The 12,510-nt window shown below is 37.2% G+C and overlaps 1 pseudogene; it reads right to left on the bottom strand.

Annotated features, from left to right (window-relative positions):
- Positions 1 to 10,533: 10,533 nt before the first annotated feature.
- LOC110329425 lies at positions 10,534 to 12,048 on the bottom strand (annotated as a pseudogene).
- Positions 12,049 to 12,510: the final 462 nt, after the last annotated feature.

The raw sequence follows: 12,510 nt of genomic DNA, 5'->3' as shown, positions 1-12,510 counted from the left end.
CATGGTGTAAATCCTTACCCTCACTTTAGATATGCTAATCCACCGTCTCACCCATCCAAGACACAATTAAATCAGGAACTCAGTAATCTAGAGTAGATCTAGAGTAGGTGCCTATGAAGAATTGTTTTAGGTTTTCTGGATACTTCCTAGTCTTGGCAGTGGATGCAAAATGGAAATCTCTCTCTCTCTCTCTCTCTCTCTCTCTCTCTCTCTCTCTCTCTCTCTCTCTCTCTCCTGCATGCACACAGTTAGTGCTAAGTATTTGTACTTGAATATAAACATACTTGGAACAAAAGAATAGGTGTTTATATTATTTAGGTAAAATATAGTTACATTTCAAAGACATTGTTAACATTATGCAGAAAAATGTCATTTTAAAGATTGTAACACAGACTGGCTGCCAACTTACCATGTAGCCAGGGCTGGTTTTGAACTCTTGAAACTTCCACCTCCATTTCCTGGGATCCCACATGTCACTACCATATCAAACTCTGATTTGGGACTCAATTTTCAGGAACTGTCAAAGTGCAGTCTGTCACTTTGTGCTTTGGGAAATTACTCTTATTTTCTTTTTTTTATTAGATATTTTCTTTATTTACATTTCAAATGTTATCCCCCTTCCTGGTTTCCCCTCCAAAAACTCCCTATCCCCTCCCCCCTCTTCCTGCTCACCAACCAACCCACACCTGCTTCCTGGCCCTGGCATTCCTCTACACTGGGGTATAGAACCTTCACAGGACCAAGGGCCTCTCCTTCCACTGATGACCTACTAGGCCATCCTCTGCTACATATGCAGCTGGAACCATAAGTCCCATCATGTGTACTCTTTGGTTGGTGGTTTAGTCCCTGGGAGCTCTGGGGGTACTGGTTAGTTCATATTGTTGTTCTTCTTATGGGGCTGCAAACCCCTTCAGCTCCTTGGGTCCTTTCTCTAGCTCCTTCATTGGGGATCCTGTGCTCCATCCAATGGATGTCTGTGAGCATCCACTTCTGTATTTGTCAAGCACTGGCAAAGCCTCTCAGGAGACAGCTATATCAGGCTCCTGTCAGCAAGCACTTGTTGGCATCCACAATAGTGTCTGGGTTTGGTGATTGTATATGGGATGGATCCTNAGGTTGGGCAGTCTCTAGATGGTCATTCCTTCAGTCTCTGCTCTACACTTTGACTCTGTAGCTCCTTCCATGGCTATTTTGTTCCTCCTGTCTAAGAACGATCAAAGTATCCACCCTTTGGTCTCCTTTCTTCTTAAGTTTCATGTGGTTTGTGAATTGTATCTTGAGTATTCTGAGCTTCATGTGTGTTCTTTTGGGTTTGGGTTTCTTCATTCAGGATGATATCCTCCAGATGCCTCCATTTGCCTAAAAATTTCATAAATTCATTGTTTTTTTAATAGCTATGTAGTACTCCATTGTGTAAATGTACCACATTTTCTGTATCCATTCCTCTGATGAGGGACATCTGGGTTCTTTCCAGCTTCTGGCTATTATAAATAAGGTTGCTATGAAGATAGTGGAGCATGTGTCCTTATTACCAGTTGGAAGATCTTCTGGGTATATGCCCAGGAGTGGTATTGCTGGATCCTCAGGTAGTACTATGTCCACTTTTCTGATGAACCGCCAAACTGATTTCCAGATTGGTTGTGCCAGCTTGCAATGCCACCAGCATTGGAGGAGTGTTCCTATTTCTCCACATCCTCACCAGTGTCTGCTGTCACCTGAGTTTTTGATCTTAGCCATTCTGATTGATGTGAGGTGGAATCTCAGGGTTGTTTTTGATTTGCATTTCCCTGATAACTAAGGATGCTGAATATTTCTTTAGGTGCTTCTCAGCCATTCATTATTCCTCAGTTGAGAATTCTTTGTTTAGTTATTTTACTTGGGTTATTTGGTTCTCTGGAGTCTTAACTTCTTGAGTTCTTTGTCTGTATTAGATATTAGCCTTCTGTCAGATGGAGAATTGGTAAAGAACTTTTCCCAATCTGTTGGTGGCCTTTTTGTCTTATTGATAGTGTGCTTTGCCTTACAGAAGCTTTGCAATTTTATGAGGTCCCATTTGTCTTTCTTGATCTTAGAGCATAAGCTATTGGTGTTCTGTTCAGGAAAATTTCCCCTGTGCCCATTTACCTTATTTTCTAATTCTTGTAATTTTGATATCAATTTTTAATTTCCAAGCAACCTATTTGCAACATTTTTTTTCTGCCAATCTCTAAATCGAACTACTTAACAAAACTCACTCATGTCACACTCTCAGTTGTTGTATCATTTTTGTGGAATTAATAGAGAGGTTGAAATAATTTCAAACTATATTAAAAGCAAGTTAATAGTACTATCTTTCTAATACAACTTGATTGTTTATTGCTCATACTTCCAAATACATATAACTGAATTAAGTGACAAATAATTGAAGTATATGTATTATACTTTTATAAATATCACAAGTAAACTATGTACAGAAGTACTCATGCACACGTGAGTATGCACAAGCATGCACACACACACACACACACACACACACACACACACACATCCTGTATATACTTAGTTTGTAAAGGATAATGAAAAACCTAAGGTATCCTTGCTGACCTAAAATTTATTGTCACCTTAAATATCACAATTATTTTTCATTTACTCCCATTCATACTTTTTCATACAAATATATACTAGGATTTACAAAAATTTTAAGTTTACTCTTTCATTTCTACGTATATGTTTTTCTTATAAAGATCAACTGCAAATTACTATGTAGCTAAAGAGGCTTAAGTTCCCTAGTTGCATTTAATCATTTAATTTGTTTATTTTCATTTCTTTTTGTCTTTATGTATATTGTTCTACTAATGTATAGGAATCATCTGCTCATCTTAGTCTGTTTGTACCACTTTAGAATATACTACAGATTGGGTGAGTTCTAAATGACAAGAATTTGCTTCTCCTCATGTAGGAATCTGGGAAACACAGAGTCCAGACATTGCCAGAATTATTATCAACAGAGGGTCTTGCTTTGTTTAGTAAGAGCTCAAGAGACAGACATGCCTGAGGTGAGATGGAAATAAGACAAATACACATACACACCCAGATGCAAGGATCAGGTGACCTGGGCTCCCTTATGGCGAAACCTCAGAACCCTGAAAGCTCCACATGTTTGTTAGATACAGTTGAACAGGAAAGTGGGGTTACTGCATTCAGTTGAATCAAAGAAGCAGAGTTTATGGTATATGCCTGAACCAAGGAGTCATGGTTAACTAATCTTATTAGGAGAATTCTCTGGAGGGCCACAGTCTTCAGATGGCAAGCATCTAGAAGGGGAAAGATTCAATGGATGTTTTTCTCTGGATACTATCAACTTCATACTTGGATTCTCCCAAAGAAGGTTTTGCCTTCCCTGTGAGCTTCACTGGGGGAAGGGTTTGCCATGCCCATGGTGTTTAAGGCATTGTTTATCAACACACACAATTCACTTATACTCACTCAGATCAGTCTTTGCTACACACAGGGCCTTATTCCAGGCCCATAGGCAGTGTCCACAGTAGCATATATGGCAGAAGGGACAAGGCAGTGCCCTGAGTCTTCTTTCATTATAAGGTTGAGCCCCTATAAGAAGGCCACATTGGTGGATAGGTGGCAGGACGAACTTTGAGAAAATACAAACTTTCAAGCCATACTGGTACTCCATTTTCATCCTTTTAATGGTTATTCTAGGAATTTCAACAATCGACTTACTGTGCTTTAGAAATGTCTCATTTACATGTATTGAGTCACTACATTCCAAGGAAGAATCTCATACATGGACCGTTTCCTGGATTAAAAAATACAAAGTTCAATTGTCATCTAAAGTCATAGCATAAATTTATATTGCAAATGACAATGTATGATGCACACATTTTCCCATAGTCTCCCATTCTTTATGTACTGCATGGCATCCATAGCAGTAATCCAACTCACTTGTTATTAAAGTTATTTTTTAATGCTGATAATTTCATCCATTTCCTAACTACAATCTTCATGTATAATTTATTTTTCCAACTAAGCTATTCATTTCCCAAGTTTAATGTAACACTTATAAAATAGTTATTCGAAGCTTGTGTTTGTTCGTTTTTTTTTTTTTACTGTCTATGTAATAGATGTGAGTTTGTTGTTTAATTTATCCTGAAAATTTCCTGCATCACTCTGATAATATTTTTATTCCAGAATGTGTCACTTAAATAAATAGTGTTTTTCTCTCTCCCAGATTGGTATAATATGATATTCTTATCTCAGCTTCTATTACTTAGCAGAATGTTCATGCATTGTGAATCCCTAATTGCTGGATATAGAATGTTATTTTTAGCAGCAGCTTTATAATTAGCCACTGGAAACCATGGCAAGCCATTTTCATGATTTTTCAAGGGTGGCATAGAAAGGAAAGACAGTGATTTTTGGCCAGTTTTCTTTACTTCACTCCAAAGCTGACAACTCTATTTGAGCAGACTTTCCTGTTCCTTGTTACCATATTGAATGAGCTTATGTGTTGATGGAAGGCTGAGAGGTCCATCTCCTACCCTTTTCTGTATCTGCGTAACTGCCTCAGAAACTTTTATTTCCTTTAAATCCCGTCTTTTCTAATACTAGTTCAAAGCAGTTATACTGTAAATTAAGAGCTAAAATTCAATTAGAGTGCTTTATTATAGCCTTTTATTTGCTGTATCTGCAGCAAGGATTCTGGAAACTGTTTTTCAGCTCATATGTTTATTTGCTGAGATATAATATAATCATATGGAGATTGTTTCATTACTAATTTTGTTTCTATGTTCTTAAAATACCTTCAGAACTTCAAAAATCTATAATACTGACAGACTCATGCTTTTATCCAGCATATTTTTTCTTTCAATAAACCCATACATTAACTATGTTTCTGAATTCTCTCTCTCTTCCTTCCCTCTCTCTCTATTAGCCTGTTTGGATTTTATGGAGTTTTGTCTCATCTTCACATAGTCACTGAAGATATTTACTTACGTCTATGAGTATACATGTGTACTCATGTGAGCATGTGTGAGCATACTGTCTTGCTAAGTGAGTAGACTTCAAGGATAATTTCAAACTTTCAAGGAATCAAATGAGAAACACCTAGAATATAACTGAGGGCTGCTTATTACTTTCATATTTGTATGAGATAGACATTTCCGGGAAGGTATCTAATGGGGCTGAGGGACTAATGCACTCAACTTGGAACATTTAAATAATGAAATAACTTTATCTTACAGCAAAGAGTGTGCAGAATCTTTTCCAAGAAGATATATCTCACAAATATGAAGGTATCAAGCATATTTACACCAGATACATATAAATCGAGGTTATCTGACTGAGAACATTCTAAAAGTAAAAATTCCTTATGTATGAAAAAAAATCAACATACTTAAGCCACTGGGAAATAGAAAAACAAAATAAAACAAAACGAAACGAAACAAAACAAAACAAAACAAAAAAAGAGAAAGCTACAGCACAATTTTTGCCCCACCCAGAATAGCAAACATCAAAAAGAAAACCGACAACAAATACTTCTGAGATGGAAGGAAGTCTCCTTTGTATATTAATCATGGGGTTTAAGTTAGGATAGACAATGCAGATGTCAGTATGGAGGCCCATGCTAAAACCAAACTTAGAACCAACATACACTCCTGCTATCCCACTGGTGGCATATTCCTTAAGGAATGTATGTCTGCAGACATCAGTGATCTTGTCTTGCTTATTGGAGCATGATTATGGCAGTCAAGTTGTGAAACCAGCCTAGGTATTTAACAACATTGACGTTGATTAAAAAAAAAAAACTACATACACAATCATGCTTTGTGTGTTTGTTTGTGATTCACACAGTTACGTTTTATTTAACTACAAAGAAGCATGGAATTGTATCATTTTCAATATTTCTAGATATTTCAATATTTCTAGATATAATATTAGGTGAAACAAGGCAAAGGTTTAAAAACAAATTTTGTATGTTATCTCTCATATGAAGAATCAATCTATTTATCTATTATGTAACCACCTATTTATTCTTAAATCTATTTTTCTAATGTCTATTTGTCTATTATCCATATCCAACCATTTATTTATTCATATATCCATCTTTCTTTCACCTGCTTGACTATTGCTCAACAATTAGAACAGTAGTGTTGAGAAAGAGGAAGAAACCAGTGAGAGGAGAAAGGTAAGATAAGATGATATAATGGAGGAGTTGAATATGAACAAAACATGTGACATATTAACAAATATACATGAATAATATTTCAAAACAGACAGAATTGGTGTTCTTCACAGTGAAGGATTGCTCTGTTTACTAGGAGTACAGCAATACTCCTGAGGAACTCACACTGGATTACTGCTTGTTTTATTTACCTCAGAAGCACCCCCTTCCTCCTCCCCTCTCCCAATCTCACCTTAGGAAGAGTGTATCACAGTAGCTTTAATTCTTTCCCTACTTGGTGTTGTGCAGCTAACCAAATTTAAGTCATGTTTCCCCTCTTTATAGGGATGACAAGAGGACAAATGAATGTTGGATTCTGATGCTTCCATTTGCATAAACCTTCCCAACAGTTCTCATACCATTTATAATTAAACTACATGATGCCCTAATGGCCGCTGCACACCTTGCTGAGATGAGTGTGCGGCTAATACCGCTGTGGTTATTCTTCTGGTTAAACTAACTTTGTACTCTCAAATGAAATTCCTGGCAATAATAATTACAGAAATTTTACCCACTGAAACTATATTATTTAATGTAAATAGCATTTGCCATTCTAGTATAAATACAAACCATGAAGTTCTATGTTCTAAGACAAGAAAGTCTACAGCATGAACCAAAAGGAAAGACAACACAAGGGAAACCTTGAAAAGCCATATACTGGCTTCTTCAATATTTACTCATTGTTGCACTGTCTAATACAAGATGCTGTCAATTAGTGGAATGGCATTCATTTTCAAAATGCAGCAGAGTAACTTCTCAAGTAAATAAACAAGTTTGACAAGAATATGAAAATCAATTATTGTATGCAAGTAGAAGTGGGAAAATCAAATATAGAAAAGAACAGTTTTCAGATGTACCCTCAAGGTGAAGATGTGTCGCATATCATCCAACAGCTGAGACTGCAAAAGATGAAAGCATAGTTCCTCTTATCACAAGCTAGAAAACACCACTATCAAGTGAGAATAATGACTATCACATTAAATAAAACCATGTTGTAAGGTATAAAAGGGAAATCGCTGCTATATATTTTATTTAAGTTTGAATAAAAGTATTCTGAGAATAAATTAGTCTATTATGTCTGCACTTTCAGGAAAGCTGTTTAACTACTTCTGTTTATCACCAAATGCTGTAATAAAGAGATTTTTTCTTTTACTTCACTTATTAATTGATTTTTCATGAACTGCTGGGTGGATGAGAATCTGTGCTATTGGGCAGACTGTGATTCCTGACACAGCAAGGAAGGACAATACTCTGCAGTTTTGAAGGATTACAGATAAAGATCAAATCACATTTTTATTGATTTTTATTGATTTTTATTGATTTTAATTAATTAATCAATCCATTAATTAATTAAGTTTTTACACTCCATACTTCATTCCCCCCATCTCTCCATCCTTGGACTGCTCCACATCCCATACCTCCCCCCAACTCCCTGTCTCCATGTGGATGTCCTCACCCCTACCCTACCCAACCTCTAAACTCCCTGGGGCATCCAGTCTCTTGAGGGCTAGATGCATCATCTCTGAATGAACACAGACATTGCAGTCCTCTACTGTATGTGTGTTGAGGGCCTCATATCAGCTGGTGTATGCCTCCTGTCTGGTGGTCCAGTGTTCGAGAGATCTCGGGGATCCAGATTCATTGAAACTGCTGGTCCTCTTATAGGGTTGCCCCTCTCCCTAGCTTCTTTCAGCCTTCCCTAATTCAACAACAGTGGTCAGCTGCTTCCATCCATTGGTTAACTCAGAGTTGAAGAACTATGGAAAAGTCAGGCTTAGTCATTTGAGTATCCATAATTTTGTTACATTTATTAATTTTGTCTGCGTGCATCTACAAGTCTTTGCAGGTGTGGGTGCATGGGTGGCATGACACACATATGGAGTCAAAGAACAATTTTGGCGAGTTTATCTACTTCTGCCATGTGAGTGTCACAAACTGGACATGGGTCTTTAGGCTTGAAAGCAAGCACCTTTATCCACTGAGTCATCTCAATGGACACTTTACCCACATTTTTATGCATAATATTTAAGCAAACCTACAGACTGTATAAGATTTTATCTTCCATACGGCATGTAGTAGCTACCTTATGGCAAAATAAGAAATGATGAATAAGATCTTATCAATATTTTAAAGCATTATGCCTCTGTGAAATATTTTTTTAATGATTCAGTTAACTTATTTAAATGGCCATATGACCTGGGTGATGGTTATGTATACCTGTAATCCCAACACTTGGTAGGCAGAGGCAGGTGGATCTCCGAGTTCAAGGCCAGCCTGGTAAACAGAGGAATTTGCAGGATGAGCAGTATTACACAGAGAAATCCTGTATTTAAAAACAAAAAAAGTGGCTTTAGGAAATGATACATTAAGCATCATTAATAACTAGCTAATCCTACCTCATCACAAATGGAATATCACAGCTTTTATTGGCATAAGTACAAATAGTTACTTGATTTTCTTATTAGAACAAACATAAGTATTTTATTTCTGTAATGTTCAAAAGTTTCTAACATTAGTTAAGGAACAATTGAATTATTTGAACATGCTATTCTGATATTTTGCATTAATTAATTGGTTTTTATAACACAGTGAGTCAGATTAGTGCTTATCATATATGCATGGGTGTAGGTCCATCCGCTAGAGCTTAAACAACCAATGAGGGGTCACACTGGTGAAGCTTATGTTTCCTTCTATTAGCAAATAGATCCCCAGATCAAGATGTGCCTTCATGAACTCGTTCCTCATCCATCCCAAATTGTTGGCTAGCTTGATCCTAATTAGGACTTGTGTAGACAAAAACACTGCCCTAGGTTAATATGTGCAACAACCTTGTCATGTCCAATACATACTGTTTTGCAGCAGACCTTCCTAACTTCTGGCAATTAGAAATTTTTTGTGCATATTCTTCCACAATGTTCTCTGAGGATAGGGTATACAATATAACAAGTTTTAACATTGATAATTAGATAAAATAATGTTGCTATGTAGACAAGGTTGACTTTATTCATAATTCATAGTTTCCCTGTCTTGTTCTCCTAAGTATTGGGATTACAGCTGTCCAAATTTGTTATGACTGGTTTTGTATATCAGTTTATAAGCTAATCAAATAATACTTCAAGTGGCTACCGGTCAAGGACATTTATTGTCAAAAGTGTGCTTTTCTTTACTTTTCATGAAATATTTTAGTACACAGTCATGCTTGAGTTCTTCCCAGTATCTGTTTATTTTTTGTTAATAATACAGCACCCATTTCCTTCGGATAGAGCATTATATTACAAAGCTCGGTCCACATACAACAGGAGGTCTGGATTTGACCTTGGACTTTCTAAAAAAGCAGGTGACCAGGCCATGATTACTCATAGCTCCTCTAACTTCAGATCAATAGCAACTGCTTAGGAAGTCAGTTTGCAATCAAGATGTTTTCTGGATAATCAGGGAAAATGGACTCCTTTACTCTGTGATGAATTTTTAAGAGGATGATGATATTGTTAAAAAAAAAAAAAAAAAAACAAGTAGCCTGGGAATAAATGTGTCAATAAAATGTAACAAATTGATTTTTTGAAACTGAATTAGTCTGGTATCAGTGACTCCTGTGACTGGCGGCACATATCCACAGTGCTGAATGTAGAAAGGGGCTCCAGTTAGCAAAACAGTGGGGGCTTAGTCAGAAGCAGGGAAGTAGAAGTAAACAGCCAATGGTGGGCTGGCCATATCAAGTTCCTGTGGGGACTGGAGGGGAATCTGGGATATCGACTGATGTTTGAACACCAGCTCTTCTTTCCTCTTATTGTCAGATTTTACAAGCAAATCATTTATGATTTGTTAACATAGATGCTTAGCTGGAATGACTCTCTCTAGTCCTATTTTAAAATGTCAAGAATGAAGGAACAGATATGGTAAATAAAGATCTTAATCACACTCCGCTGCTGAAGAAGGTGAATTAGTTTGTGGTTCGATCAATATTTGAGACATTTTCATTACTTTTTTTTTCTTTTAACCACTTTGATTTTCGTACTGTATTATTGAAAAACAAGTATATTTTTGCAATAAAGAGCCAGAATCTGTAGTCAGTCTGAACACATTTAAATTCTGGCTGCACACTTGTTTGTTGTATACACCCATACAAGTTCTTTTAACTTCTCAGTGTATCACTTTAATCATCTATAAAAATAAACATTTACTTTATAGACCTTTATCATAATTGAAAGATTGTATATGTAAATTATGTAAAAATTAGTTTACTCAGCATGTTCTTTTTGTTTTCTGGAAACATCTTATTGATGAGACCCTACCAGCTGTTCAAAGGTGTCCTGGTATCAAGAACCTTCCTCCTTGACAATGTGATCTTTCGTGAGTTGTCCCATGAAAGCTTTCTTCTCTTCCATGGTTTGGAAATGACCATGGCCAAACTTGGAGGTGGTATCAATGAGCTTCAGGTCAATCTCCTGAGCTCGAGTTTAGGTCTGGACCAGCAAGGACTTAAGAACCGTAAGCACTTGCTTCTTGGTTCCCACCATACAGCCTTTGAGCATGATGAAGTCATTGATCACTTCACCATAATGGACAAAGCTACCCAGTGGGTTGATGCTCTTGTGAGACAGATCATAGTCAGTAGATGCATTGTTCTTGATCAGTTTATCACCGTTGATGAGTTAGCCTTGACCAGTTTTGTAAATCTTGTTCTTAATCTCTGTTTGGTGATGGTAGCCTTTCTGCCCACTGTACAGAGAAGGCTACATGGCAGGGTGCCAGGCACCAGGGAACTTTGAGCAGACCTCGATTGGTATTTGGGGAAGTTTCTTTGTATAACAAAGACTGGTCACCTCTTGTACCCTTTGCCTTTTGCCACGCCGGTGACATCAATCATCTTATCCTGCCCCAACACCTGGTTCTCAGGAACCTGCTGCTTCAGTCTCTCTCAGACCCAGTGTAGCTTCTCAGCCACAGTGTCCCCATTCACCTGGATCTCCATCGAGTGTGCCTTCTTCTGGCGCAGAGGAGAGAGACGCATCTGAATGTGGGCAATTATGCAGATGACCCGGAAGTACCTCCTCATGCTGTTGAAGTCCTTCTCCAGCTACTTCTTGCCTGTGTCATCCTGCCATTTCTTACAGTATTTGGTGAAATCCTTCTTCTTAGATTTGTGCCAGTTATTACAGAACTCATCACCAATATGCTCAGCAGATATGGTCTTGAAGGTCCAGAGGCCTCGTGGGGTTTCTACATATCCCACAATGCCCACAGCCACCATAGGTGGGGTTTCCATAATGGTTAGTTACAGCCTCCATGATTTATTTATTTATTGTTCATTTTAGATCCTGGCCTGTCAACTTCCTGGATAATGTAGGTCATGCCAACCTTATACCCTAGAAAGGTTGTGAGGTGAACAGGTTTGAAAGGGTTATCCTTAGGGAAGCTCTAAATTTTCCCATGATGTCAGTTGCTGCACTTCTGAGTCAGGAAGCCCAAGGACCCAGACCTGGGAGCTAGAAATTCCTGTGAGATATCTTACCATCACACGCTGCTGATCAAGCTACTCAGCATGTCTTAAGGGTTTAATTAACAGTAATAATTTTATTGTGTGCCATGAGTAGAAGAATGGAATGTGACTCCATAAAGCACAATTTCAACCTGAACATTAAACTTTCAAATTTTAAAGATTAGAGAGATGGCTCAGTGGCTAACAACACTGTCTGCTCTTCCAGAGGACCACAGATTTGATTCTTAGCACCCATATAGTGACTAACACATACCTGAAACTCCAGTTCCAGGAGATCTGACACATCTCTTCTAGACTCCATAGGCACTGTATCCTTGAGGTGTACAGACATAATTGAAGAGAAAACACCCATACACATAAAGTAAAAATATCAATTTTTTTAAATTTTCAAATTTTGAATAGATTAATTTTCTTATAATTCATTTAGTCTCATATATATTCTTCACTCAATGTTCATTGATAAAGAAGGTCATGACTGACCAAGTGGTTCAAAATGAAGAATGCTTTTCAAGATAGTAGGTTATTCTCAGTACAGGGGACTTTTAGTTTGTTTGTTTTCCTGAGTATGGAAGGGCTCTTTTTTTTTTTTTGGTCTTATGTATATAAAGGAGGTTTGTCTAAACTCAATCTTCTATTTAATCAACTGGTTTGCATATCCAAACCTGCTTCTAGCAGTCAGTTAGTTGCTATATGTCTTAGTAAGTGAATGTAAAATGCAATGTGATTTCAAGTGTAATTTAGAGAATCAAATGAACTTCATGAGATGTTATTGTGATTAAAGATAGAAGTCATA

This window comes from Mus pahari, chromosome 12 (genome assembly GCF_900095145.1).
Source record: "Mus pahari chromosome 12, PAHARI_EIJ_v1.1, whole genome shotgun sequence".
NCBI lineage: Eukaryota > Metazoa > Chordata > Mammalia > Rodentia > Muridae > Mus > Mus pahari.
This window is presented reverse-complemented; position numbering and strand designations above follow the sequence as displayed.